Raw genomic sequence first — 27791 nt, forward strand, 5'->3', positions numbered from 1 at the left:
GATAGACCAATCGATGGAAATACATGTAAAAATAATGGAAATAGGTGGGAAAAGAAAAATCTATATAAATTATTGGAAAAAAGGGGGATCAGAAAGGGGGTGGGGATGGAGGAGAGAATTCATGATCTAAAACTGTTGAACTCAATATTCAGTCCGGAAGGCTGTAAAGTGCCTAGTCGGAAGATGAGGTGCTGTTCCTCCAGTTTGTGTTGAGCTTCCCTGGAACAATGCAGCAGGCTAAGGACGGACATGTGGGCATGAGAACAGGTTGGAGTGTTGAAATGGCAAGCGACAGGGAGGTCTGGGTAATGCTTGCGGACAGACCGAAGGTGTTCTGCAAAGCAGTCACCCAGTCTGCGTTTGGTCTCTCCAATGTAGAGGAAACCGCATTGGGAGCAACGAATGCAGTAGACTAAATTGAGGGACGTGCAAGTGAAATGCTGCTTCACTTGAAAGGAGTGTTTGGGCCTTGGACGGTGAGTTGAGGGTTAGTAAATGGGCAGGTGTTGCACCTTCTGCGTTTGCATGGGAAGGTGCCATGGGAGGGGGTTGAGTTGTAGGGGTTGATGGAGGAGTGGAGCAGGGTGTCCCGGAGGTAACGATCCCTGTGGAATGCCGCCAGGGGGGGTGAAGGGAAGATGTGTTTGGTGGTGGCATCATGTTGGAGTTGACGGTAATGGTGGAGGATGATCCTTTGAATGCGGAGGCTGGTGGGGTGATAAGTGAGGACAAGGGTGACCATATCATGTTTCTGGGAGGGAGTGGAAGGTGTGAGGGTGGATGCATGTGAGATGGGCCGGACACGGTTGAGGGCCCTGTCAACCACCGTGGGTGGAAAACCTCGGTTAAGGAAGAAGGAAGACATGTCAGAGGAACTGTTTTTGAAAGCGGCATCATCAGAACAGATGTGATGGAGGAGAAGGAACTGAGAGAATGGGATGGAGTCCTTACAGGAAGCGGGGTGTGAGGAGCTGTAGTCGAGGTAGCTGTGGGAGTCGGTAGGCTTGTAATGGATATTGGTGGTCATTCTAACACCAGAAATTGAGACAGAGAGGTCAAGGAAGGGAAGGGAAGTGTCAGAGATGGACCATGTGAAAATGATGGAGGGGTGGAAATTGGAAGCAAAATTAATACATTTTTTTTCCAGGTCCCGACGAGAGCATGAAGCAGCACCGAAGTAATCATCGATGTACCGGAGAAAGAGTTGTGGGAGGGGGCCGGAGTAGGACTGGAACAAGGAATGTTTCGCATACCCCATAAAGAGACAGGCATAACTGGGGCCCATGCGGGTACCCATAGCCACACCTATTATTTGGAGGAAGTGAGAGGAGTTAAAGGAGAAATTGTTCAGTGTGAGAACAAGTTCAGCCAGACGGAGGAGAGTAGTGGTGGATGGGGATTGTTCGGGCCTCTGTTCATGGAAGAAGCTAAGGGCCGTCAGACCATCCTGGTGGGGGATGGAGGTGTAGAGGGATCGGACATCCATGGTGAAGAGGAGGCGGTTGGGGCCAGGGAACTGGAAATTGTTGAAATGATGGAGGGTGTCAGAGGAATCACGGATGTGGGCGGGAAGGGACTGGACAAGGGGAGGGAGAATGGAGTCAAGATAGCAAGAAATGAGTTCTGTGGGGCAGGAACAGGCTGACACGATCGGTCTGCCGGGACAGTTCTGTTTGTGGATTTTGGGTAGGAGGTAGAAGCGGGCCGTCTGAGGTTGTTAGAATATGATTTTGGAAGCTGTGGGAGGAAGATCTCCAGAGGAGATGAGGTCAGTGACAGTCTTGGAAACAATGGCTTGATGTTCAGTGGTGGGGTCATGGTCCAGGGGGAGGTAGGAGGGAGTGTCTGTGAGTTGACACTGAGCCTCTGCGAGGTAGAGGTCAGTGCGCCAGACAACAACAGCACCACCCTTGTCAGCAAGTTTGATGACAATGTCAGGGTTGGACCTGAGAGAACGGAGTGCAGCAAGTTCAGAGAGAGACAAGTTAGAGCGGGTGAGAGGAGCAGAGAAATTGAGACTTGTTGATAATGATCATTAATTTACAGACAGTGGGTGGCAGCCATGGTTTATTGTTGTCCATGTAACCGCTCACTGACTGAATTCACTTTGTTTTTGCTCTCCATTTCTCTTTCATTTCCTGATTCCATTTTTCTATCTCCTTTTGTCTCTCTTCCTCTCCGTCTTCCTCTTTCTCTTCCTCTCTTCCCCTCTCCTTTCTCTCTTTATCTCTCTTTACCTCATACTGTCTTTCCATCTCTTTTGCTTTTTCTCTTTCTCGATCCCTATCTTTTCCTCTTTACTTCTTTACCTCTATTTCTCTCTCCCTCTCCTTTTTTCTACCTCTCCCTGTCTTTGTCCCTTTCTCCCTTTGTCTTTCTCTCTTTCTCTTCCCGTATCTGTCTTTCTATCTCTCTTTCTCCCTCTTCTCTCCAACTTTCCCACTCACTCCCTTTCTTATTTTCATTCTCTATTTTTTCCCTTTCATTCTTTCCTTTCTCTTTCCCTTTCCCTCTCTCTTCGCTCTCTCTCAGCTCCTTCCTTCTCTCGCTCAGTACCGCCCCCCCCAGTCCGAAGCGGGTGACACACTAGGACAAGCGGGGTTGCTTTCCGACACTCCTGCTTCGCGGATCTCCCTCTTCCTGCAGAAACCTCTGGGTGATGGGGTGACAGTGGTGCAGTGGTGATGTCACTGGGCCAGTAATCCAGAGGCCCAGGCTCACGCTCTGGGGACAGGGGTTCAAATCCCACCAGGGCAGCAGGTGGAATTTAAATTCAATGAATAAATCAGGAATTGAAAACCAGTCTCAGTGACAGAGACCCTGAAACTATCATCGATTGTTGTCAAAACCCATCTGGTTCACTAATGCCCCTTTAGGGAAGGAAATCTGCCCTCCTTACCCGGTCTGGCCTACATGTGACTCCAGACCCACAGCGATTGTTGTGGGAGCTGCGCTGATCCAGGCAAGTGGGGAGTATCCCATCACACTCCTGACTTGTGCCTTGTAGATGGTGGACAGGCTTTGGGGAGTTAGGAAGTGAGTTACTCCCCGCAGGATTCCCAGCCTCTGACCTGACTGAAGAGAAAAGAAGTGCTGGAGCATTTCATCATCAAACATCTCCGTATTGTGTGAATTTGTTTTTCTTTCGGAGTGATTTGACGCTGAGAGTCTGTTCCCCCTTCCCCTCCCACTTCTGTTTTCACAGCCGGAGAGTCCAAATCTAGGGCGAGGGGTCGGGGGTCACAGTCTCAGGATAAGGGTTCGGCCATTTTGGATTGAGATGAGGAGAAATGTCTTCACTCGGAGGGTTGTGAAGCTTTGGAATTCTCTACCCCAGAGAGCTGTGGACGCTCCGTCATTGAGTTTACACCAGACTCAGGTCGATAGATTTTTGGGCATAAGGGGATAGGGCGGGAAAGTGGAGTTGAGGTAGAAGATTAGCCATGTTGGTATTGAATGGGGGAGCAGGCACGAGGGGCTGAATGGCCTCCTTCAGCTCCTATTTCTTATATTCTTATGCTTTTATGTCCAGATCAACAGCAGCTGAACAGCATCAGTAATGAAATTGCGAGTCTATGGAATCTCCATGCTCCTTCTCACCCTCTTGGTTGTCACAGGTTAGTCTCCAAAGGTAAAAGACCGAAAGTCAGGGAACCTTCATCAGCAACTTTCACGTAATGTTCCGCACTATTAATAACCATCAAGCGACAGAAATTACTGTTGGGAATAACTGAGGAAGAACTGGGAGAGAGAAAGACAGATTGAGAAAGAAAGAGGTGGTGGGCAGAGGTTTAGGCAGGGAATTCCATAGCTAAGGGTCCCAGGTAGCTGAAGACACGGCCGCCAATGGTGGAATGATGGAAATCTGGGGATGGTCAAGAGGCGGGAAATGGAGGAGCGCAGAGATCTCGGAGTGTTGTAGGGGCTGGAGGAGATACAGAGATAGGGAGGGTTGGAGGGGCTGGAGGAGGTTACAGACATAGTGAGGGGTGTAGGGGCTGGAGGAGGTTACAGAGATAGGGACGGTTGTAGGGGCTGGAGGAGGGTACAGAGATAGGGAGGGATTTTGGGGCTGGAGGAGGTTTCAGAGATAGGGAATGTTGTAGGGGCTGGAGAAGTGTAAAGAGATAGGGAGGGTTCTAAGGGCTGGAGGAGGTTACTGAGATAGGGGGTGTTGGAGGGGCTGAAGGAGGTTACAGAGATAGGTAGTGTTCTAGCAGCTGGAGGAGGTTACAGAGATAGGGAGTGTTGTAGCGGCTGGAGAATGTTATAGAGATAGGGAGGGTAGCAGGGGCTGGAGGATCTTACAGAGATTGGGAGGGTTGTAGGGGCTGTTGTAGGTTACAGAGATAGTGAGTGTTGTAGGGGCTGTATGAGGCTACAGAGATAGTGAGTGTTGTAGGGGCTGGAGGAGGTTACAGAGAGAGGGAGTGTTGTAGAGGCTGGAGGAGGTTACAGAGATGGGGACTGTTGTAGAGGCTGGCGGAGGTTACAGAGAAAGGGAGTATTGTAGGGGCTGGAGGATGTTACAGAGATGGGGAGTGTTGTAGGGGCTGGAGGAGGTTACAGAGATGGGGAGTGTTGTAGGGGCTGGAGGAGGTAACAGAGATAGGGAGTCTTGTAGGGGCTGGAGGAGGTTACAGTGATAGGGAGTGTTGTAGGGGCTGGAGGAGGTTACAGAGATAGGGAGGATTATAGTGGCTGGAGGATGTTACAGAGACAGGGTGGGTTGTAGGGGCTGGAGGGGGTTACAGAGATAGGGAGTGTTGTAGGGGCTGGAGGAGGTTACTGAGATGGGGAGTGGTGCATGTGCTGGAGGATGCTACAGAGATAGGGAGGGTTGTAGGGGCCGAAGGAGGTTACAGAGATGGGGAGGGTTGTAGGGGATGGAGGAGGTTACAGAGATAGGGAGGGTTGTAGGTGCTGGAGGAGGTTACAGAGATGGGGAGTTGCAGACTTCACAGGTAGATTTGAAAATAAGAATGTAAGAATTTTAAAATCGAGGTGCTGCAGGAGTGGGAGCCAATGTCGTTCAGGGGGTAACAGAGTGTGAAGGGCTCAGGGGGATCTGGGAGCCCTGGTACATGAAGCAAAACATTAGTATTCCGGGACAGCAAGTGATTAGGAAGCCGATGGAACGATGGTGTTTACTGCACGGGGAATAAAGTATTAAAGTCGGGAGGTTTTTCTACAGTTTGACAGGGCCTTAGTTAGACCACAATTGGAGGACTGAATTGTGATCTGCTTAAGAAAGGACATAATTGCATTAGGAATTCAGAGAAGTTTCACTTGACTGATTCCTGGGATGAGGGGGTTATCCTATGAGGAAAGGTTGGACAGGCAGGGCCTGTATCCATTGGAGTTTAGAAAAATGAGAGGTGATCTTATTGAAACATATAAGATCCTGAGGGGACCTGACAGGGTGGATGCTGAGAGGCTGCCTCCCCTTATCTCCTTCCTTAAATCAGGAGACCAAAACTGTAAATAGTACTCGAGGCGTGGTCTCACCAACACCCTGTAGAACTGAAACAAAACATCCTACTTTTATATCCCATTCCCCTTGCATTAAACAACAACATTTCATTTACCTTCCCAATCACCTGCTGTACCTGCAGACTAACATTTTGTGATTCATACACCAGGACACCCAGATCCCTCTGTACCTCAGAGTTCTGCAATCTCTCTCTATTTCAACAATTTGCTGTTTTTCTATTCTTCCTGCCAAAGTGGACACTTTCACATTTTCCCACGCTGTCCTCCATCCGTTAAATTTTTTACCCACCCACTTACCCTGTCTGTATCCCTTTGCAGACTCCTTCGGTCCCCTTCAAAACTTACATTCCTCACAATCTTTGTGTCATCAGCAAATTTAGCAATGATACATTTGGTCCCTTCATCCAGATTATTGTTATAAATTTTAAGTAGCTGAGGCCCCAGCACTGATCCCTGAGGCACTCCACTCGTCACACCCTGTCAACCCGAAAAAGACTCATTTATGCCTACTCTCTGTTTCCTGTTAGCTAACCAATCATCTATCCATGTTAATATGTTACCCCCCCTACACCATGAGCCCTTACATTGTGCAATAACCTTTGATGTGGCACTTTATCAAATGCTTCTGGGAATCTAAGTACACCACATCCACAGATTCCCCTTTATCCACATTGCTAGTTACATCCTCAAAGAACTCTACTAAATTAGCCAAATATGATTTCCCTTTCACAAAACCATGTTGACTCTGCCTGATTGGATTGAGATTTTGACTCCACGCACAATCTCTTGCCACAGGCTCCGTGACAAATGTCCTCCTCACTCTGAGGGACTGCTAGACAGATAGAGAGAGAGAGAGAGAGAGAGAAGGATAGACAAAGCTCTGGTTGCACCTCTATCTGGAGTAACTGTGTTCAATTTTGGGCACCGCACCTCAGGAAGGAGAGACTGGCCTTAGAGGGGGTGCAGCACAGATTCACCAAAATGATACCTGGGGCTGAAAGAGTTAAATTCCAAGGACTGGTCGCACATCCTAGGCTTGTATTGCCTTGAGTCTATAAGATTAAGGGGTGACCTAATCAAGGGGTTTAAGGTGATTAAAGGATTCAATAGGATCGATAGAGAGAAAATGTTATCTCTGGTGGGGGTGAGTCCTGAACAAAGGGACAGAGCCTTCAAATTGGAACCAGGCCATTCATGGGGTGATGTCAGGAAGCACTTCTTCACACAAAGGGGAGGGGAAACCTGGAACTCACTCCCCTCTCCATGAAAGCTGTCGAGGCTGGGAGGGTGTCAGCTGAACATTTGAAAACTGAGATTGATGGAGTTTTGTTGGGTGAGGGGGATTCAGGGTTAGGGAGCTTTGCCGGGTAGATGGAGTTAAGTTACAGATCAGCCACGATCTAATCGAATGGTGGAGCAGGTTTGAGGGGTTGGGTGTAACAGGCTCTTGTTACTGGAATGGGATAATTGCAGGATCTCACAGTGTGAAATGGAACGATTACAGGAAGCTGATGGTGTAGTTAGCTGGACTGTTACAGAGGCTGACTGACTGTGTGTGTGTGTGTGTGTGTGTGTGTTCCTGCAGAAACTGTCTCCAACCATCAAGAATCAGAGAGTGAGGGCCCTCCTCCTGAGGATGATGCTACACTGATCTTCTTGGAGAAGATGGCAGAGAATGGGAAGAGATTAGCAGATCAGGCGATGGGCACAGTACTGGAGTTACTGACCGACAGCAACAAGCAGAAGATAAAACACGTCGCCAAGTAAGGACAATGGCCAACAGAAGCCTACATTTATATAACACCTTTAACAGGTGGATGGGAGAGTGTGACGGACACACAGACTCAACAGATCTTAGATAGACAAGCAGAGAGCTTAGAATGGAGATGGGCCCTTTCTCTCTCTCCTCCCTGTCTCACACTCTGTCTTCCACTGTCACTCACTCTCAAACGCTCTCTCTCCCTTTCGCATTCTCCCTCTATCCCACTTACTGTCTCTCTAATTTATCCTCCTCTCTCTCCCTGTCTCTTTTTCTCTCTCTCTCTCTCGCTGCTTTCATTGTTTTTCAGTTGTCTTTTTCTCCTCCTCTCTCTCACACTCCCTCTCTCCCATGCTCTGTCTCTGTCTCTCCTGCTCACACAAACTCACACACTGTCTCTCTCTCTCTCTCTCTGTCACTCTCCCTTCCATCTCTCTCACTCATTCTTTCTCACTGTTTTCTTTACTGTTTCTCTCTCTATCTCTCTCTCTCAGGCTCTGCCACTATTTCTCTCATAGTATCTCTGTCTTCCGCTTTCTCTTGTAGTATAAGGGCTTTTGGCAGGCCAAGGGTTAATGTGGGACAGGAGAACAGTACCACCCACTGTATGATGTATAGAGTCACATGATAGTGGACTGAGCATAGTAGTCGAGTAGAAGCCAGCATGGAGATAGTACCTAGTCAGGGCTGTACCTTGGAGATGTCCATAGTTCTGAGTTTTGAATAAACACTTAAATGTTCAATCACACAAGTCTCCAGACCTCTTAGTGAGACACTGAACAACACCTTACAACATCATTCACTGCCTCTTAGTCTCTCTCTCTTTTACTGTCTCTCTACACTACCACTCCCTGTTTCTCTAGCTCTCCCTCTCCCTGTCACTGTCTCTCTCTCCATCTCCCCTCTCTCTTACTCTTCCATTTATCACACAAACTAAGTCTCTCTCTCCCTCTCATACTGACTCTCTCGCCCTCCCTCTCTCAGCCTACAGAGTCTATTTATTATGGATTTTTAGGAACTACAGCAAAAGGAACTAGTGGTTGAAATTACAACAAAGTCCCTTGACAAAAGCAGGGCAATTTCTCCAGAAAATACAGTCAGTGGAGGATAGCTGCATGACACAAAATGCGTGTAAAATAATTTGCTGGTCACTGGAAGTGATACAAATTCCAAGTGTGATTGACAAGGGAATTAACCAATGATCTCCACTCTGCGTGGGGCTGTGGGGTCCTGAAACACACCTCTAAAATAGTTTACAGGGGAGATTTGCAACAATGTGCTAAGCAGCTTCTCGTTCCTTTAATTCAGGGACCTATGGAATAAAGCAGCAAAAACCCTCAAAGATGTGCTCGAGGGATGAACCAGTGCAAGGACCTGCCTGAGAATTGTCAGCCCCTCACCTTTGACCCTGTAAAGCCTGGAAATGCATAATCACGTTTAGCAGAGAACCACAAAATTACACCAGGCGCTAGAACACCCACCCATGTGACTTTCAACCACAACATCCCAAGTGAATGCACTGACACCTCTGTTCAAAATGGCGGTGTTATATATTTTATATGTTTAATTTGCCTCAGAGCTATGCAGAGATGACAACACTTTCCCAGTGATCAACAAACTTACTGACAAGTGTTTGAAAATATCTCTGCAATCACAGAATGTCTCCACTCGTGCTTACAGCTCAGCTTCTAGTAGCTTCTGTGATATCTGTTTGCTTCCCTGTGAGTTCACACCAGCTTAATCAGTCAAACACAGTGAGCGGAGATCAGTTACCAGACTCACAAAATCAAACACAGAAGAAATGGACACTACAGGTGGACAAAGAAAGTTTTTATGGGGAGCTATTAACCCTCAAAGCTTTCAAAGAGTTCTGTCCTCTCCCATTGCACAGCAAGAGGCCACATGTTATTCTGGTTGTCATGTAACTTCTAGGCTCCCTTCTGTTCTGTAATGTAAACTCGCCCCACACACATATGGAATGGTAGCTTCCTGATGCCTCACGTGCTGGAGAAGGTGCGATACTTCTCATCTGTACCAGTCTGAAATTCAGCTCTGAATTCGTGTCACTGACACATTGGCTGAATCTTTAAATAAAATCTATTTGACTCAAACCATTGTGCCTTGAATTTACTTGTTGGTGAATGGCATGTTAGGAACCTACTCCAGCCTCCAACAGCCCTCCCTATCTCTGTAACCTCCTCCAGCCCCTACAACCCTCCCTATCTCTGTAACCTCTTCCAAACCCTTCAAAAATCCTAACTCTGTAACCTCCTCCAGCCCGTACAACCCTCTATATCTCTATAACCTCCTCCAGCCTCTACAACCCTCTCTATCTCTGTAAACTCCTCCAGCCCCTACAACTCTCCCTATCTCTGTAACCTCCTCCAGCCCCTACAATCCTCCCTATCCCTGTAAACTCATCCAGCCCCTACAACCCTCATTTCTCTGTAACCTCCTCCAAACCCTTCAAAAATCCCTATCCCTGTAACCTCCTCCAGCCCCTACAAGCCTCCAAAGCTCTGTAACCTCCTCCAGCCCCAACAACCCTCCCTATCCCTGCAAACTCCTCCAGCCCCTACATCACTCCCTATCTCTGTAACCTCCTCCAGCCCCAACAACCCTCCCTATCTCTGTAACCTCCTCCAGCCCCAACAACCCTCCCTATCTCTGTAACCTTTCCAGCCCAAACAACCCTCCCTATCTCTGTAACCTCCTCCGGTTAAACTGAGAGCAAGTGGCCGAATTGTTCCTGAATGGATAGAAGGAGACATTCCTCTACCTATCGGCCAAGGGTAAATTAAAATACACGGTTAAATGTTTGATGATTTATTCAAGATGAAATTTTCCATCATCCCCATAGAATCCTTCAACCATCTTAAACTCCCCGATTAGATCACCCGTTAATCTTCGATAATCCAATGAATACAAGCCCAGTCTTCCCCACGTTATTTCCCAATCTCACTTTAGAAATATCTCACTGTTAATCTCAGTGAAAAAGCCATTGCAACATATCCACCATGACACCCCCTCTTCATTTTAAATTAAAGATCATTAACCCAACCCACCAGCAGTTTAATAAAAACACTCGATGTTGCCACAGGGCATCTCCTGTCTGCAGTGCACACCCGCTGATTCAGAACATTCCTGGGTTCAGGTCCCAGAACAACATCCTGGACAACTCATCCAGACCAACTCCTGCCGTGCCAGTGCTGAGGGAGTGCTGCACTGTCGGAGGCTCAGTGCTGAGGGAGTGCTGCACTGTCAGAGTGTCAGTACTGAGGGAGTGCTGCACTGTCAGAGGGTCAGTACTGAGGGTGTGCTGCACTGTCGGAGGGTCAGTACTGAGGGAGTGCTGCACTGTCAGAGGGTTAGTACTGAGGGTGTGCTGCACTGTCGGAGGGTCAGTACTGAGGAAGTGCTGCACTGTCGGAGGGTCAGTACTGAGGAAGCGCTGGCCTGTCCGAGGTTCAGGTTTGAGGCAGTGCTGCACTATCGGAGGGTCAGTGCTGAGGGTGTGCTGCCCTGTTGGAGGGTCAGTACTGAGGGAGTGCTGCTCTGTCGGAGGGTCAGTATTGAGGGACTGCTGTACACTCAGACTGTCAGTACTGAGGGAGTGCTGCACTGTCGGAGGGTCAGTACTGAGGGAGTGCTGCACTGTCGGAGGGTCAGTACTGAGGGAGTGCTGTACTGTCGGAGGGTCAGTACTGAGGAAGTGCTGCACTGTCGGAGGTGCAGTGTTCTGAGAGTACATGTTAAATTAAGGCTCCATGTGCCTTCTCAGGTGGATGTAAATGATCACATTTCCCCCCTTTGGGAGAAGAGCTGGGGGAGTTTCTCCCTGGTTCCCTGGGGCCAATATTTATCCCTCAACCAACATCACTAAACAACCAGATAATTTGGCTCCTTGGAGTTTGCTGTGCACATGAACTGAAGTCCCTCATACCTGGGACCATTCGAGTAAATCTCCCCCACACCCTCCCCAAGGCCTCGACTTCCTTCCTAAAGTGCGGGGCCCAGAATTGGACCCAATCCTCCAGCTGAGGTCTGAGCAGTGATTTACAAGGATTTATTGATAACTTCCTTCCTTTTCTGCTCTAAGGCCCAGGATTGCGACTGGCCTTTTAGCAGCATTGCCCTGTCTCTTTCAGATTGATGTAAACACACACCCACTCTTCTCTCAGTTTCTGCTCCCTCTTTTTTCAAATTACATTTAACTTGTCTCCGACATGTCCCACTTCACACTTCCCTGTGTTAAACTGTATGCGCCCTGTGCCTGCCCATCTCACCAGTGCATCTGTCTCCTCCTCGCACTCTCTCCCACATTATCTGCTCCATTTCTGGGTTTCATGTCATCTGCAAACTTTGAAATTATGTCCTGTATCCCTAATTCTAGGGGGTCGTGGGGGTGAAGCGGGCAGCTTCACTGCCTCTGAGCCAGAAGGTCCAGGTTCCAGACTCACCCCAGGACTTGGTGCCCAAGGGAGATGCGTTCATCACGCGGCCAAACAGGTTGAATATCAGCCTGCAAATCCTTCGGGAACACACCAATGGCAGACAGTCAGTGCGGGAGAGATTCCTGGACAGACACATGATGGAAAGAACATTGGAGCCTCCACCATCACTATCCATAGCTCCAGGATACAACATGCATGGAAGAGTGTACATTACCACGGCAACTGGGACTCCCTGAGTGAACTGCGACCTTCCACCCCCACAGCACAGGAGGAGCCCATGAATATATCTCAAAAAGAGCCTCTGGCCGCCCATCTGCCCCTTGAGACAATGGTTTGCGCCTTGTCAACTCTGTGTTCAGCCAAACTGGAGGCTCCTCCCCTGAGCGCAAGACTAGGCCCAATTTATGGAGACCCTGGGCTGCCTCAACATCAGGGTCTCCCCCTCGAGCTCCCGGGCCGGGCCCACAGGAACAGGAAGTAGAAGGTTTGGCACCGTCTTGGTTGCAGGAATTGTGGGAAAGATGCCGGATTTCCCCAAACCCGCTCCAGCGGTTTCCAATCTGGAAGCTGGGCCAATCCCAGAGTTCAGGTTGTCTCTGTGTGGAAGGGCAGCTCGATCCTGGAGACCTTAGCTCCAGACACTGGAACTCCACGCTCCTCCCTCCTGCCAAGCAGATGCTGTGTAGTGTGGGGAAACCCACAGGGCGTTTAGTCAGACTCGATCTGCACTGGAATCGCTCCAATTAAAGAAACAATTACTACGTCAGACTGTGATTCACTGAGCACCGTAAACCTGAATAAAAAGAGGGAACTGCTTCATAGACACTCAGTAAAGACAGGATTCCTCAAAGTGTTCATCTCTGCTCCTGGTAAGTGTCCTTTGGACGGTGTTAAGGGGGCCGCAGGTTATTCCAATTGTCCAGCTATTTTTCCTAATTTGAAAGGATTGGGACTTAACAACGTGCTCCCCTCTTCCACTCTCCGTAAACTGGGGATCGTCCAAAATTCTGCCCCCTCCAAGTGTCCCACCTGTTCCAAATCCCATTCACCCATCACCCATCATCCCTCACCCCGTGTAACTCACTGAACTCGATTGTCTCCTGGTCCAACAACACCTAGATTTTCAAATGTTCATTGTTGCCTTCTAATCCCCGTCTGTAACCTCCTCCAGCCCCTACAACCCTCCCTATCCCTGTACCCTCCTACAGCCCCTACAACCCTCTCTATCTCGGTAACCTCCTCCAACTCCTATAACATTCCCTATCTCTGTAACCTCCTCCAGCCCCTACAACCATCCCTATCTCTGTAACCTCCTCCAGCTCCTACAACCCTACCTATCTCTGTAACCTCCTCCAGCCCCTACAACCCTCCTTATCTCTGCAACCTCCTCCAGGCCCTACAAGCATCTAAGGTCTCTGCGCTCTCCAATTCTAGCCTCTTGGACATGCCCCAATTCCCATCGCACCACCATTGCCGCCGTGCTTTCAGCTGCCTGGGACTCTAAGCTCTGGAATTCCCTCCCTAAACCTTCCCAACATTCTCTCTCGCTCTCTCTCTCCCTCTCTCTCTCTCTCTCTCTCTCTCATCCTTTAAGACATTCCTTTAAAACCTCTCTCTCTGACAGAGCTTTTGGTCACCTCTCCCTAATATCTCCTTATGTGTCTCTCTATCACATTTAGGTGATAATCACCCATATGAAGCATCTTGGGGTGTTTTATTCTGTTAGAGGCGCTTTATTAATGAATGGAATTTATTTGGTCAATGGTTAAAAATAACCCTCTTTTTGATGTCTGTATAATTTGGTTTATAAAACATGGGATTGTAACCCGGAAATCTCAGCATCAGATTCTCTGTCTTCCTCAGTTAAGGTTGCGACCCTGTCCCCTGACTTACTGCACCTCTGACAGTGCAGCACCCCCTCAGTAACTGCACTGGAAGCTCAGCTTCGAATGTGGGCTCAAGTCCCTGGAGTGTGTCTCTCACCCACAAGCTCCTGCCTCAGAAAGGCTGCCCGCTGGTTTCAGCTGGCTTTTCCTGGGGAGCGGATTGGGGGAGCGGGAGTGGGGTGTTAAAAAGAATTGAACATGGGCGGAAATGTGTCAGAGCGTTACTCTCGTCTGTATTCTTTCAGGTAAAAGCTCATCTACACGGTGAAAATGCGTGTCTCCATGGTGACACTAGCCATCCTCAGCCTATCCCTGGCTGTCCTTGTGGGTAAGTCTTTGGAAAGATGGGGAAGGGATGAAGATTATTTGGAGCCTGTTCGATTGCTGTGTCCCTCAGGTTATCTCGGATCCATTTTGCAATGGGAGGGGAAAGTGGTGAAGGTCACAGGCCTCAGGCTGTGCAGTAACTAAACATCGAGAGGGACAGAGCGAAGGGAATAGAGGGATAGAGAAAACAGAGAAATCGCAGGGAGAACATTGAGCATGATGCGTGAGGATGGAGTGAGAGAGGGGATGGAGAGAGAGGAAGGATGGAGAGAGAGGGAGGGTAGAGTGAGTGGCGATGGGGAGGGTGTGAGAAGAGAGTGAGGTACAATGGAGTGGGAGAGAGGTGGGAAAGTGAGGGTAGATGGAGAGGAAGAGAGGAGAAAGAGTGAGGGGAGATAGAGAGGGAATGTGAGGGGGATGGAGAGAGATAGAGTCTGAGGAAGGATGGGGATGGAGAGAGACAGTGAGAGGGATGAAGAGAGAGAGAGAGTGTGGGGGGGATGAAGAGACAGAGTGTGGTGAACTATGGACAGAGAGAATGAGGCGGGATGGAGAGGGAGAGAGAGTGAGAGAACGGGGAGATGGAGTAGGAGAGAGTGTGAGGTTAGATGGAGACAGAGAGAGAGATAGTGGGAGGATGGGGATGGAGAGAGAGAGTGAGGTAGGATCAGGAGTGATAGAGAGAGAGAGAAAATAAGACAGGATGGAGAGTGACAGAGAGTGAGGGGAGATGGAGAGGGATTGTGAGAGGGATGAAGAAAGAGAGATAGTGGGAGCATGGGGAGGGAGAGAGAGAGTGAGGTAGGATTGGGAGTGAGAGAGAGAGAGAGAGAGAGTAAGGTGGGATGGAGAGTGACGGAGAGTAGGGGAGGTGGAATGAAAGAGACTGAGGTAGGATGGGGTGGGAGCAAGAAAATGAGTGGGATGGAGAAGGAGAGAGGGTGAGGGGGGATGGAGAGGGAGAGAGAGATTGTGAGGTGAATGGAGAGGGAAAGGCAGGATGGGGAGTGAGAGAGAGAGAGAGTGAGAGATGGAGAAGGAGGAACGATGGTACAGGTGACCACGTGAGTTCAAATTATTGCTCTGTGAGCCATTGAGCAGTTGGGTGTTTTGTAGTTGAATTAAATGTTATTTTCTCCCTCCAGTACAAGCATCGGCCTATTACCAACGGGAAAATGCTCCGGCTGAGTTTAATCTGGATATTCTGCGAGGTGGAGCTCAGGACATATTCAGCAGAATAAAGAGGCTCATTTCATCCATGCTGAATGATCCGAATTTCCAGAGGAATATGGAGTATGTAGGATTCTTGTTTAGTTTGTCCGAAGCTCTCTTTGTGAATTGTATGTTCAAGAAAAATCAGTCCAGTTTTCTACCAATCACAGAAGACAGGAACAGTAGGAGGCCATTCAGCCCCTCGAGTCTGTTCCTCTGTTCATTGAAATCCTGGCTGATCTGTGACCTAACTCCACATACCCGCCTTTACCCCATATCCCTTAATCCCTTTGGATAACAAAAATCCATCAATCACTCAGATATAAAATTAACAATTGATCTATTGCCATTTGGGGAAGAAATTCCAAACTTCCCCCACCCTTTGTGTGTAGAAATGTTTCCTAATTTCACTCCTGAAATGTCAGCCTCCCATTTTCAGAATCTGCCCCCAAATCCCAGACTCCACCCCAACCAGGGGAAATAGTTTCTCTCTATCGACCTCGATCTGTTCCCCTTAATACCTTCAAAACTTTGATCAAATCCCCTCTCAACCTTCTAAATTCCAAGGAACACAAGCCCGAGTTTGTGTAACCTCTCCTCGTAATTTATCCCTCGGAGTCCTGGTCTCATTCTGGTGAATCTATACTGCACTCAGACTAGAATGAGGTTTACTCTGTGTCTAACAAAGTGCTGTACCTGCCCTGGGAGTGTTTGATGGGGACAGTGCAGAGGGAGCTTTACTCTGTATCTAACCCCGTGCTGTACCTGCCCTGGGAGTGTTTGATGGGGATAGTGTAGAGGGAGCTTTACTCTGTATCTAACCCCGTGCTGTACCTGCCCTGGGAGTGTTTGATGGGGACGGTGTAGAGGGAGCTTTACTCTGTATCTAACCCCGTGCTGTACCTGCCCTGGGAGTGTTTGATGGGGACGGTGTAGAGGGAGCTTTACTGTGTATCTAACCCTGTGCTGTACCTGCCCTGGGAGTGTTTGATGGGGACAGTGTAGAGGGAGCTTTACTCTGTATCTAACCCCGTGCTGTGCTAGTCCTGGGAATGTTTGATGGGGACAGTGGAGATGGTGCTTTACTCTGTGTCTAACCTCGTGCCGTACCTCTCCTGGGATGGTTTGATGGGGACAGTATAGAGGGAGCTTTACTCTGTATCTAAACTCGTGCTGTACCTGTCCTGGGAGTGTTTGATGGGACAGTGTAGAGGGAGCTTTACTCTGTATCTAACCCCGTTCTGTACCTGTCCTGGGATTGTTTGATGGGGATGGTGTAGAGGGAGTTTTACTCTGTATCTAACCCCTTGCTGTACCTGTTCTGGTAGTGTTTGATGGGGACAGTGTAGAGGGAGATTTACTCTGTATCTAACCCCATGCTGTACCTGTCCTGGGAGCGTTTGATGGGGACAGTGTAGAGGGAGCTTTACTATGTATCTAACCCCGTGCTGTATCTGTCCTGGGAGTGTTTGATGGGGACAGTGTAGAGGGAGCTTTACTCTTTATCTAACCCCGTGCTGTACCTGTCCTGGGAGCGTTTGATGGGGACAGTGTAGAGGGAGCTTTACTCTGTATCTAACCCCGTGCTGTATCTGTCCTGGGAGTGTTTGATGGGGACAGTGTAGAGGGAGCTTTACTCTTTATCTAACCCCGTGCTGTACCTGTCCTGGGAGTGTTTGATGGGGACAGTATAGAAGTAGCAGTTTGAGGCCCGACTATCCACCGAAAAGTTAATCAACTTGTGTTGAATGCCGGAATTCAAGTAATTGATGTCATTTTGAAATTCCAGTCCTGTTCCTGGGTGACTCCTTCCCACTTCACTGATCTAACTCCTCCAACCCCAACATATATTGTCCGGCTCCCAACCAATTTGTTATCCATTGTCCAAAATGTACCCAGAACACCCTTAACTTTGAGCCTTACTCACCCCTGGGAGCTGGTCAGCTCTCCCTGTGACTCTCTCTATTGGACAATCTAACACGATAGGGATCCACATGGAAAGTAAACTGACTGATATGAATATATTTAATTCCAGGCATTTCTACAAGCAAATCGCTCACCAGCTGAGGAGTATTTTCTAGTCCTGAAGAGCTACAGTGAATCAATTCAAAATGAGCCCTGCTTTTGGAACAGCTTTCCTGATCTCAGTCTGTGTCCCAGACGCGTTTATAGATTTGTAATCACTGCGATGCTTCATTGGGTCATTGACTGTCGGATTGAGTGTGTTTTGTCAAACAGCCTCTTTGTATCATGAAGAAGATGGAGGCGAATTATTAAACTTCTTTCACTTGCATTTTCTGTCAGCGTATTCTTTATATTCAGTGTTGGTTCAAAACTCCGAAAGGTGCAGAATCTTCAAATGAGATTCCAGTATTGTGTCCGGTTCTGGTTATCGTACTTTAGGGGGGATGTGAAAGCTTTGGAGAGGGAGCAGAAAAGATGCATGAGAATGTTTCCAGAGATGAGGAAATTCAGTTCTGTTGATGGTTTGGAGAAGCTGGGACTGTTCCCCTTGGAGCAGGGAAGGTTGAGAGGAGATTTGATAGAGACGTTCAAAATCATGAGTGGTCCGGACAGAGTGGAAGGGCTGAGAGGGAGAGGGACACAGATTGAAGGTGATTGGCTAGAAGAAGCAATGGCGAAATGAGGAGAAACTTTTTCACCCAACGAGTTACTGGGGTGTGGAAGGCGCTGGCCGAGAGTGTGGGGGAGGCAGGTTCAACAGAGCCTTTCACAAATGAATTGGATCATTATCTGAAGCGGGAGAATGTGCAGGGCAGGGAGAAAGCCGGAGAGAGGAACTAGGTAAATTGCTGCTTCAGAGAGTCAGCACAAAAACGAGGGACCGAATGGCCTCCTGTGTTGTAACCAAACTGTGATATGGAAAAAACAAATATCAGCCTCCTCCTGTCCGGTCATTTACTGTTTGTGCTCCCTTCAGGAAGAGAAAGAGCACAGCGCAGATGTAACTCAGGCTGTAGTTATACTGCCGCTTGTGCCTTGTGCTAACGACAGAAATATTACCTCGACCCTGGGTCAATCTGAGGATTCTGCTTGAAGCAATTACGAAACCAGTAAACCCAATGCGGATTGAGAAAGAAAGAATTTCCATTTCCATAACCCTTTTTCCCCACCTCAGGATGACCTAAGGAAGCACTTTTGAAGTGTAGCCCCTGTTGTAAGATAGCAACCGTGGCAGTCAATTTACACACAGCAAGATCCCACAAGCTGCATCGTAATAATAACATGGACCATCTGTTTATTTTACTACCTCAGTACTGACCCTCTGACAGGTCAGCACTCCCTCAGTACTGACCCTCTGACAGTGCAGCACTCCCTCAGTACTGACCATCCGACAGTGCAGCACTCCCTCAGTACTGACCCTCTGACAGTGCAGCACTCCCTCAGTACTGACCCTCTGACAGTGCAGCACTCCCTCAGTACTGACCCTCTGACAGTGCAGCACTCCCTCAGTACTGACCCTCCAACAGGTCAGCACTCCCTCAGTACTGACCCTCTGACAGTGCAGCACTCCCTCAGTACTGACCCTCCAACAGGTCAGCACTCCCTCAGTACTGACCCTCTGACAGTGCAGCACTCCCTCAGTACTGACCCTCCGACAGGTCAGCACTCCCTCAGTACTGACCCTCTGACATTGCAGCCATCCCTCATGACTGACACTCTGACAGTGCAGCGCTCCCTCAGTACTGACCCTCCAACAGTGCAGCACTCCCTCAATACTGACCCTCTGACAGTGCAGCACTCCCTCAGTACTTACCCTCTGACAGTGCAGCACTCCCTCAGTACTGACCCTCTGACAGTGCAGCATTCCCTCAGTACTGACCCTATGACAGTGCAGCACTCCCTCAGTACTGACCCCCCGACAGTGCAGGACGCCCTCAGTACTGATCCTCTGACAGTGCAGCGCTCGCTCAGTGCCTTCCCACTGATAGTGCAGCACTTCCTCAGTACTGACCCTCTGACAATGCAGCACTCCCTGAATACTGACCCTCCGACAGTGCAGCGCTCCCTCAGTGCTGACCCTCCGACAGTGCAGCACTCCCTCAGTGCTGACCATCCGACAGTGCAGCGCTCCCTCAGTACTGACCACCCGACAGTGCAGCACTGACTTAGTACTGATCCTCTGACAGTGCAACACTCCCTCAGCACTGACCCTCCGACAGTGCCGCACTCCCTCAGCACTGACCGTCCGACAGTGCAGCACTCCCTCACTACTGAGCCTCTGACAGTTCTGCATTCCCTCAGTATTGACCCTCCGACAGTGCAGCACTCCCTCAGTACTGACCCTCCGACAGTGCAGCGCTCCCTCAGTACTGACCCTCCGACAGTGCAGCACTCACTCAGTACTGAGCCTCTGACAGTGCAGCACTCCCTCAGTACTGAGCCTCTGACAGTGCTGCATTCCCTCAGTACCTACCCTCCGACAGTGCAGCACTCTCTCAGTACTGACCATCCGACAGTGCAGCGCTCCCTCAGTACTGACCCTCCGACAGTGCAGCACTCCCTCAGTACTGAGCCTCTGACAGTGCAGCACTCCCTCAGTACCGACCCTCTGACAGTGCTGCACTCCCTCAGTACTGACCCTCTGACAGTGCTGCACTCCCTCAGTCCTTGCACTGCCAATGTTTACCTGGATTATAGTTGTCCATTTCAGGAGTGTGATTCGTTCACATGCCCGACTGTCTCAGAGGGGAGGTTATCACCCTCTGGAACATTTCAAAATGTTTAATGACCCTTGTCCACAATCTGACATGGGTGTTGGTGTTTCCTGCTCTGAGAGCGGACTCTGGAGAATTGTACTTAACGGAGAGCGATGATTAAAGTTGAATGAAGCTCTCTGTGAACAGCAGTTCCTGACTCTCTGTGATTGAGAAGCCTAGTGGAGGATTATTTCACACTGTCTGGGGTTAGGCGTTCCTCCCTTTGTACCTTCACATTCAATTGGAGGTAATTATTATCACAAACTGAGTACACAGGGCAGGTTAGTGAAATCTGACCCATCAGCCTGGGCTGCTTAAAGCCTTCGCACTTACCAGGTAAGTGTTTGATGTGAATCTGAAACCTTTATTTGCTGAGATAGTTGATGAGTGAGAATGTTCTCGATTGGTCAAACAGCCCAAGACCTATGAAATCTGGCAGACCTGCTGAGTTTTTCCAGCTATTTCTGTTTCTGTTTATGTTTTGGATTTCCAGCATCCGCAGTTCTTTGTTTTTTTCAAGACCTATGAATCCTCAACTAAAACAAAAATACCTGGAAAAACTCATCAGGTCTGACAGCATCTGCGGAGAGGAAAACAGTTAACGTTTCGAGTCCGTATGACTCTTCAACAGAACTAAGGTAAAACAGAAGAGAGGTGAAATATAAGCTGGTTTAAGGGTGGGTGGGACAGTTAGAGCTGGATAGAGGGCCAGTGATAGGAGCAGATAACCAAAAAATGTCACAGACAAAAGGCCAAAGAGGTGTTGAAGGTAGTGATATTATTTAAGGAATGCGATAAGAGGTGACATTAAGGGTAGAAAGCAGGGCCAGCAAGGTACAGATAGCCCTAGTGGGGGTGGGGTGGGGGGAAGGGATCGAAATAGGCTTAAAGTTAGGGATAGAACAATCGATGGAAATACATGTAAAAATAATGGAACTTGGTGGGAAAAGAAAAATCTATATAAATTATTGGAAAAAAGGGGGATCAGAAAGGGGGTGGGGATGGAGGAGAGAGTTCATGATCTAAAATTGTTGAACTCAATATTCAGTCCGGAAGGCTGTAAAGTGCCGAGTCGGAAGATGAGGTGCTGTTCCTCCAGTTTGTGTTGATCTTCCCTGGAACAATGCAGCAGGCCAAGGACGGACATGTGGGCATGAGAGCAGGGTGGAGTGTTGAAATGGCAAGCGACAGGGAGGTCTGGCTAATGCTTGCGGACAGACCGAAGGTGTTCTGCAAAGCAGTCACCCAGTCTGCGTTTGGTCTTTCCAATGTAGAGGAAACCGCATTGGGAGCAACGAATGCAGTAGACTAAATTGAGGGACGTGCAAGTGAAATGCTGCTTCAATTGAAAGGAGGGTTTGGGTTCTTGGACGATGAGGTGAGGGGTAGTAAAGGGGCAGGTGTTGCACCTTCTGCGTTTGCATGGGAAGGTGCCATGGGAGGGGGTTGAGGTGTAGGGGGTGATGGAGGAGTGGACCAGGGTGTCCCGGAAGGAATGATCCCTGTGGAATGCCGCCCGGGGGGGTGATGGGAAGATGTGTTTGGTGGTGGCATCATGCTGGAGTTGACGGAAAAGGTGGTGGATGATCCTTTGAATGCGGAGGCTGGTGGGGTGATAAGTGAGCACAAGGGTGACCCTATCATGTTTCTGGGAGGGAGAGGAAGGTGTGAGGGTGGATGCATGTGAGATGGGCCGGACACGGTTGAGGGCCCTGTCAACCACCGTGGGTGGAAAACCTCGGTAAAGGAAGAAGGAAAACATGTCAGAGGAACGGTTTTTGAAAGCGGCATCATCAGAACAGATGCGATGGAGTAGAAGGAACAGAGAGAATGGGATGGAGTCCTTACAGGAAGCGGGGTGTGAGGAGCTGTAGTCGAGGTAGCTGTGGGTGTCGGTAGGCTTGTAATGGATATTGGTGGACATTCTAACACCAGAAATTGAGACAGAGAGGTCAAGGAAGGGAAGAGAAGTGTCAGAGATGGACCATGTGAAAATGATGGAGGGGTGGAAATTGGAAGCAAAATTAATACATTTTTATTCCAGGTCCCGACGAGAGCATGAAGCAGCACCGAAGTAATCATCGATGTACCGGAGAAAGAGTTGTGGGAGGGGGCCGGAGTAGGACTGGAACAAGGAATGTTCCACATACCCCATAAAGAGACAGGCATAACTGGGGCCCATGCGGGTACCCATAGCCACACCTATTATTTGGAGGAAGTGAGAGGAGTTTAAGTAGAAATTGTTCAGAGTGAGAACAAATTCAGGAAGACGGAGGAGAGTAGTGGTGGATGGGGATTGTTCGGGCCTCTGTTCACGGAAGAAGCTAAGGGCCCTCAGACCATCCTGGTGGGGGATGGAGGTGTAGAGAGATCGGACATCCATGGTGAAGAGGAGGCGGTTGGGGCCAGGGAACAGGAAATTGTTGATATGATGGAGGGTGTGAGAGGAATCACGGATGTGGGTGGGAAGGGACTGGACAAGGGGAGGGAGAGTGCAGTCAAGATAGCAAGAAATGAGTTCCGTGGGGCAGGAACAGGCTGACACGATCGGTCTGCCGAGAAGGTCCTGTTTGTGGATTTTGGGTAGGAGGTAGAAGCGGGCCGTCTGAGGTTGTTAGACTATGAGGTTGGAAGCTGTGGGAGGAAGATCTCCAGAGGAGATGAGGTCAGTGACAGTCCTGGGAACAATGGCTTGATGTTGAGTGGTGAGGTCATGGTCCAGGGGGAGGTAGGAGGGAGTGTCTGCGAGTTGACACTGAGCCTCTGCGAGGTAGAGGTCAGTGCGCCAGACAACAACAGCACCACCCTTGTCAGCGGGTTTGATGACAATGTCAGGGTTGGACCTGAGAGAACGGAGTGTAGCAAGTTCAGGGGGAGACAAGTTAGAGCGGGTGAGAGGAGCAGAGACATTGAGACTTGTTGATACTGATCATTAAATTACAGACAGTAGGTGGCAGCCATGGTTTATTGTTGTCCATGTAAACGCTCACTGACTGAATTCACCTTGTTTTCTCTCTCCATTTCTCTTTCTTTTTCTCATTCCATTTTTCTATCTACTTTTGTCTCTCTTCCTCTCCGTCTTCCTCTTTCTCTTCCCCTCTTCCCTTCTCCTTTCTCTCTTTATCTCTCTTTACCTCATACTGTCTTTCCATCTCTTTTGCTTTTTCTCTTTCTCGATCCCTCTCTTTTCCTCTTGACTTCTTTACATCTATTTCTCCCTCCCTCTCCTTTTTTCTACCTCTCTCTGTCTTTGTCCATTTCTCCCTTTGTCTTTCTCTCTTTCTCTTCCCGTCTCTGTCTTTCTATCTCTCTTTCGCCCTCTTCTCTCCAAATTTCCCACTCACTCCCTTTCTTATTTTCTTTCTATCTTCTTTCCCTTTCATTCTATCCATTCTCTTTACCTTTCCCTCTCTCTTCGCTCTCCCTCAGCTCCTTCCTTCTCTCGCTCAGTACCGCCCCCCTCAGTCCGAAGCGGGTGACACACTAGGACAAGCGGGGTTGCTTTCCGACACCCCTGCTTTGCGGATCTCCCTCTTTCTGCAGAAACCTCTGGGTGATGGGGTGACAGTGGTGCAGTGGTGATGTCACTGGGCCAGTAATCCAGAGGCCCAGGCTCACGCTCTGGGGACAGGGGTTCAAATCCCACCAGGGCAACCGGTGGAATTTAAATTCAATGAATAAATCAGGAATTGAAAACCAGTCTCGGTGACAGAGACCCTGAAACTATCATCGATTGTTGTATAAACCCATCTGGGTCACTAATGCCCCTTTAGGGAAGGAAATCTGCCCTCCTTACCCGTTCTGGCCTACACGTGACTCCAGACCCACAGCGATTGTTGCGGGAGCTGCGCTGATCCAGGCAAGTGGGGAGTATCCCATCACATTCCTGACTTGTGCCTTGTAGATGGTGGACAGGCTTTGGGGAGTCAGGAGGTGAGTTACTCCCCGCAGGATTCCCAGCCTCTGACCTGACTGAAGAGAAAAGAAGTGCTGGAGCATTTCATCATCAAACATCTCTGTATTGTGTGAATTTGTTTTTCTTTCGGAGTGATTTGACGCTGAGAGTCTGTTCCCCTTCCCCTCCCACTTCTGTTTTCCCAGCCGGAGAGTCCAAATCTAGGGCGAGGGGACGGGGGTCACAGTCTCAGGATAAGGGGTCTGCCATTTTGGATTGAGATGAGGAGAAATGTCTTCACTCGGAGGGTTGTGAATCTTTGGAATTCTCTACCCCAGAGAGCTGTGGACGCTCCATCATTGAGTTTACTCAAGACTCAGGTCGATAGAATTTTGGGCTCAAAGGGATAGGGCGGGAAAGTGGAGTAGAGGTAGAAGATTAGCCATGTTGGTATTGAATGGGGGAGCAGGCACGAGGGGCTGAATGGCCTCCTTCAGCTCCTATTTCTTATATTCTTATGCTTTTATGTCCAGATCAATAGCAGCTGAAAACCATCAGAAATGAAATTGCGAGTCTATGGATCTCCATGCTCCTTCTCACCCTCTTGGTTGTCACAGGTTAGTCTCCAAAGGTAAAAGACCGAAAGTCAGGGAACATTCATCAGCAACTTTCACATAATGTTCCTCACTATTAATGACCATCAAGCGGCAGAAAAGGGAATGAGAGAGAGAGAGCGAGACAAATTGAGAAAGGGACAGGGGGTGTGGAGAGGTTAAGGTAGGGAATTCCAGAGCTTAGGGTCCCAGGCACCTGAAGGCACGGCCGCCAATGTTGGAGCGATGGGAATCGGGGGATGGTCAAGATGCGAGAAATGGAGAAGCGCAGAGATCTCGGTGTGTTAAAGGGGCTGGAGGAGGTTACAGAGAAAGGGAGGGTTGTAGGGGCTGGAGGAGGTTGCAGAGATAGGGAGGGTTGTAGGGGCGGGAGGATGGCACAGAGATAGGGAGTGTTGTAGGGGCTGGAGGATGTTATAGAGATACGGTGGGTAATAGTGGCTGGAGGAGGTTACAGAGATAAGGAGGGTAGTTGGGGCTGGAGGAGGTTACAGAGATAGGGAGTGTTGTAGGGGCTGGAGGAGGTTACAGAGATAGGTAGGGTAGTAGTGGCTGAAGGATGTTATTGAGATAGGGAGGGTAATAGTGGCTAGAGGATGTTACAGAGATTGGGAGGGTTGTAGGGGCTGGAGGAGTTTACAGAGAAATGGAGGGTTGTAGGGGCTGGAAGAGGTTTCAGATATAGGGAGTGTTGTAGGGGCTGGAGGAGGTTACAGAGATAGGGAGTGTTGTTGCAGCTGTAGGAGTTTAGAGAGATAGTGAGGGCTGTAGGGGCTGGAGGAGTTTACAGAGATAGGGAGTGTTGTAGGGGCTGTAGGAGGTTACACAGATAGGGAGGGTTGTAGGGGCTGGAGGAGGTTACAGAGATAGGGAGTGTTGTAGGGGCTGGAGGTGGTTACAGAGATAGGGAGTTTGTAGGGGCTGGAGGAGGGTACAGAGATAGGGAGTGTTGTAGGGGCTGGAGGAGGTTACAGAGATAGGGAGTGTTGTAGGGGCTGGAGGAGGTTACAGAGGTAGGGTGTGTTGTAGTGGCTGGAGGAGGTTAAAGATATAGGGAGTGTTGTAGTGGTGGAGGAGGTTACAGAGATATGGAGGTTTGTATGGTCTGGAGGAGGTTACAGAGATAGGGAGGGTTGTAGGGTCTGGAGGAGGTTACAGAGCTGGGGAGGGTAGTAGGGGCTGGAGGAGGTTACAGGGATAGGGAGGGTTGTAGGGGCTGGAGGAGGTTACAGAGATAGGGAGGGTTGTAGGGGCTGGAGTAGGTTACAGAGATAGGGAGGGTTGTAGTGGCTGGAGGAGGTTACAGAGATAGGGAGCGTTGTAGGGGCTGGAGGAGGTTACAGAGATGGGGAGGGCTGTAGGGTATGGAGGAGTTTATAGAGATGGGGAGGGTTGTAGGGTGTGGAGGAGGTTACAGAGATGGGGAGGGTTGTAGTGTCTGGAGGATTTTACAGAGATAGGGAGGGTTGTAGTGGCTGGAGGAGGTTACAGAGATAGGGATTGTTGTATGGACTGGAGGAGGTTACAGAGATAGGGAGGGTTGTAGGGGCTGGAGGAGATTACAGAGACGGGGAGGGCTGTAGTTTCAGGAGGAGGTTATCGAGATGGGAGGGTTGTAGGGTCTGGAGGAGGTTACAGAGATGGGGAGGGTTGTATGGTCTGGAGGAGGTAACAGAGATGGGGTGGGTTGTAGGGGCTGGAGGAGGTTACAGAGATAGGGAGGGTTGTAGGGGCTGGAGGAGGTTACAGAGATAGAGAGGGTTGTAGTGTCTGGAGGAGGTTACAGAGATAGGGAGTGTTGTAGGGGCTGGAGGGGGTTACAGAGATAGGGAGGGTTGTAGGGGCTGGAGGAGGTTACAGAGATAGGGAGTGTTGTAGGGGCTGGAGGAGGTTACAGAGATGTGGAGTGGCAGAAGCCACCGGGAGATTTGAAAATAAGAATGTAAGAATTTTAAAATCGAGGTGCTGTAGGAGTGGGAGCCAATGTCGTTCAGGGAGTAACAGAGTGTGATGGGCTCAGGGGTATCTGGGAGCCCTGGTACAATAAACAACAACATTTCATTTGCCTTCCCAATCACCTGCTGTACCTGCAGACTAACATTCTGTCAGTCATACACCAGGACACCCAGATCCCTCTGTACCTCAGAGTTCTGCAATCTCTCTCTATTTCAATAATTTGCTGTTTTTCTATTCTTCCTGCCAAAGTGGACACTTTCACATTTTCCCACGCTGTCCTCCATCTGATAAATGTTTTACCCACCCACTTACCCTGTCTGTATCCCTTAGCAGACTCCTTCGGTCCTCTTCAAATCTTACATTCCTCACAATCTTTGTGTCATCAGCAAATTTAGCAATGATACATTTGGTCCCTTCATCCAGATTATTGTTATAAATTGTAAGTAGCTGAGGCCCCAGCACTGATCCCTGAGGCACTCCACTCGTCACAAACTGTCAATCCGAAAAAGACTCATTTATGCCTACTCTCTGTTTCCTGTTAGCTAACCAATCCTCTATCCATGTTAATATGTTACCCCCCCTACACCATGACCCCTTACATTGTGCAATAACCTTTGATGTGGCACTTTATCAAATGCTTCTGGGAATCTAAGTACATCACATCCACAGGTTCCCCTTTATAAAAATTGCTAGTTATGTCCCCAATGAACTCTAATAAATTAGCCAAATATGATTTCCCTTTAACAAAACCATGTTGACTCTGCCTGATTGGATTGAGGTTTGCACTCCACGCACAATCTCTTGCCAGAGGCTCCGTGACAAATGTACTCCTCACTCCGAGGGACTGCTAGACAGATAGAGAGAGAGAGAGAGAGAGAAGGTTAGACAAAGCACTGGTTACACCTCCATCTGGAGTAACTGTGTTCAGTTTTGGGCCCCGCACCTCAGGAAGGAGAGACTGGCCTTAGAGGGGGTGCAGCACAGATTCACTAAAATGATACCCGGGGTTAAAAGAGTTTAATTCCAAGGACAAGTCGCACATCCTAGGCTTGTATTGCCTTGAGTCTATAAGATTAAGGGGTGGCCTAATCAAGGGGTTTAAGGTGATTAAAGGATTCAATAGGATCGATAGAGAGAAAATGTCATCTCTGATGGGGGTGAGTCCTGAACAAAGGGACAGAGCCTTCAAATTGGAGCCAGGCCGTTCATGGGATGATGTCAGGAAGCACTTCTTCACACAAAGGGGAGGGGAAACCTGGAACTCACTCCCCCCCTCCACAAAAGTTGTCGAGGCTGGGAGGGGGTCAGTTGAACATTTCAAAACTGAGATTGATGGAGTTTTGTTGGGTGAGGGGGATTCAGGGTTAGGGAGCTGAGCCGGGTAGATGGAGTTAAGTTACAGATCAGCCACGATCTAATCGAATGGTGGAGCAGGTTTGAGGGGTTGGGTGTAACAGGCTCTTGTTACAGGAAT

General features: G+C 49.1%; 2 long non-coding RNA genes across 2 annotated transcripts in view; one reads left to right on the forward strand and one right to left on the reverse strand.

Moving 5' to 3' along the window:
* Window positions 1-27791, reverse strand: part of LOC144671632 (uncharacterized) — a 408427-nt gene that overhangs the window by 152330 nt on the left and 228306 nt on the right. The gene's annotated exons all lie outside the window — the stretch shown is intronic.
* Window positions 15065-17424, forward strand: LOC144671649 (uncharacterized). The gene is made up of 2 exons (XR_013573982.1): window positions 15065-15212; window positions 17167-17424. It is a non-coding gene; the product is annotated as an uncharacterized LOC144671649 (long non-coding RNA).

Source organism: Cetorhinus maximus, chromosome 33 (assembly GCF_964194155.1).
Source record: "Cetorhinus maximus chromosome 33, sCetMax3.hap1.1, whole genome shotgun sequence".
NCBI lineage: Eukaryota > Metazoa > Chordata > Chondrichthyes > Lamniformes > Cetorhinidae > Cetorhinus > Cetorhinus maximus.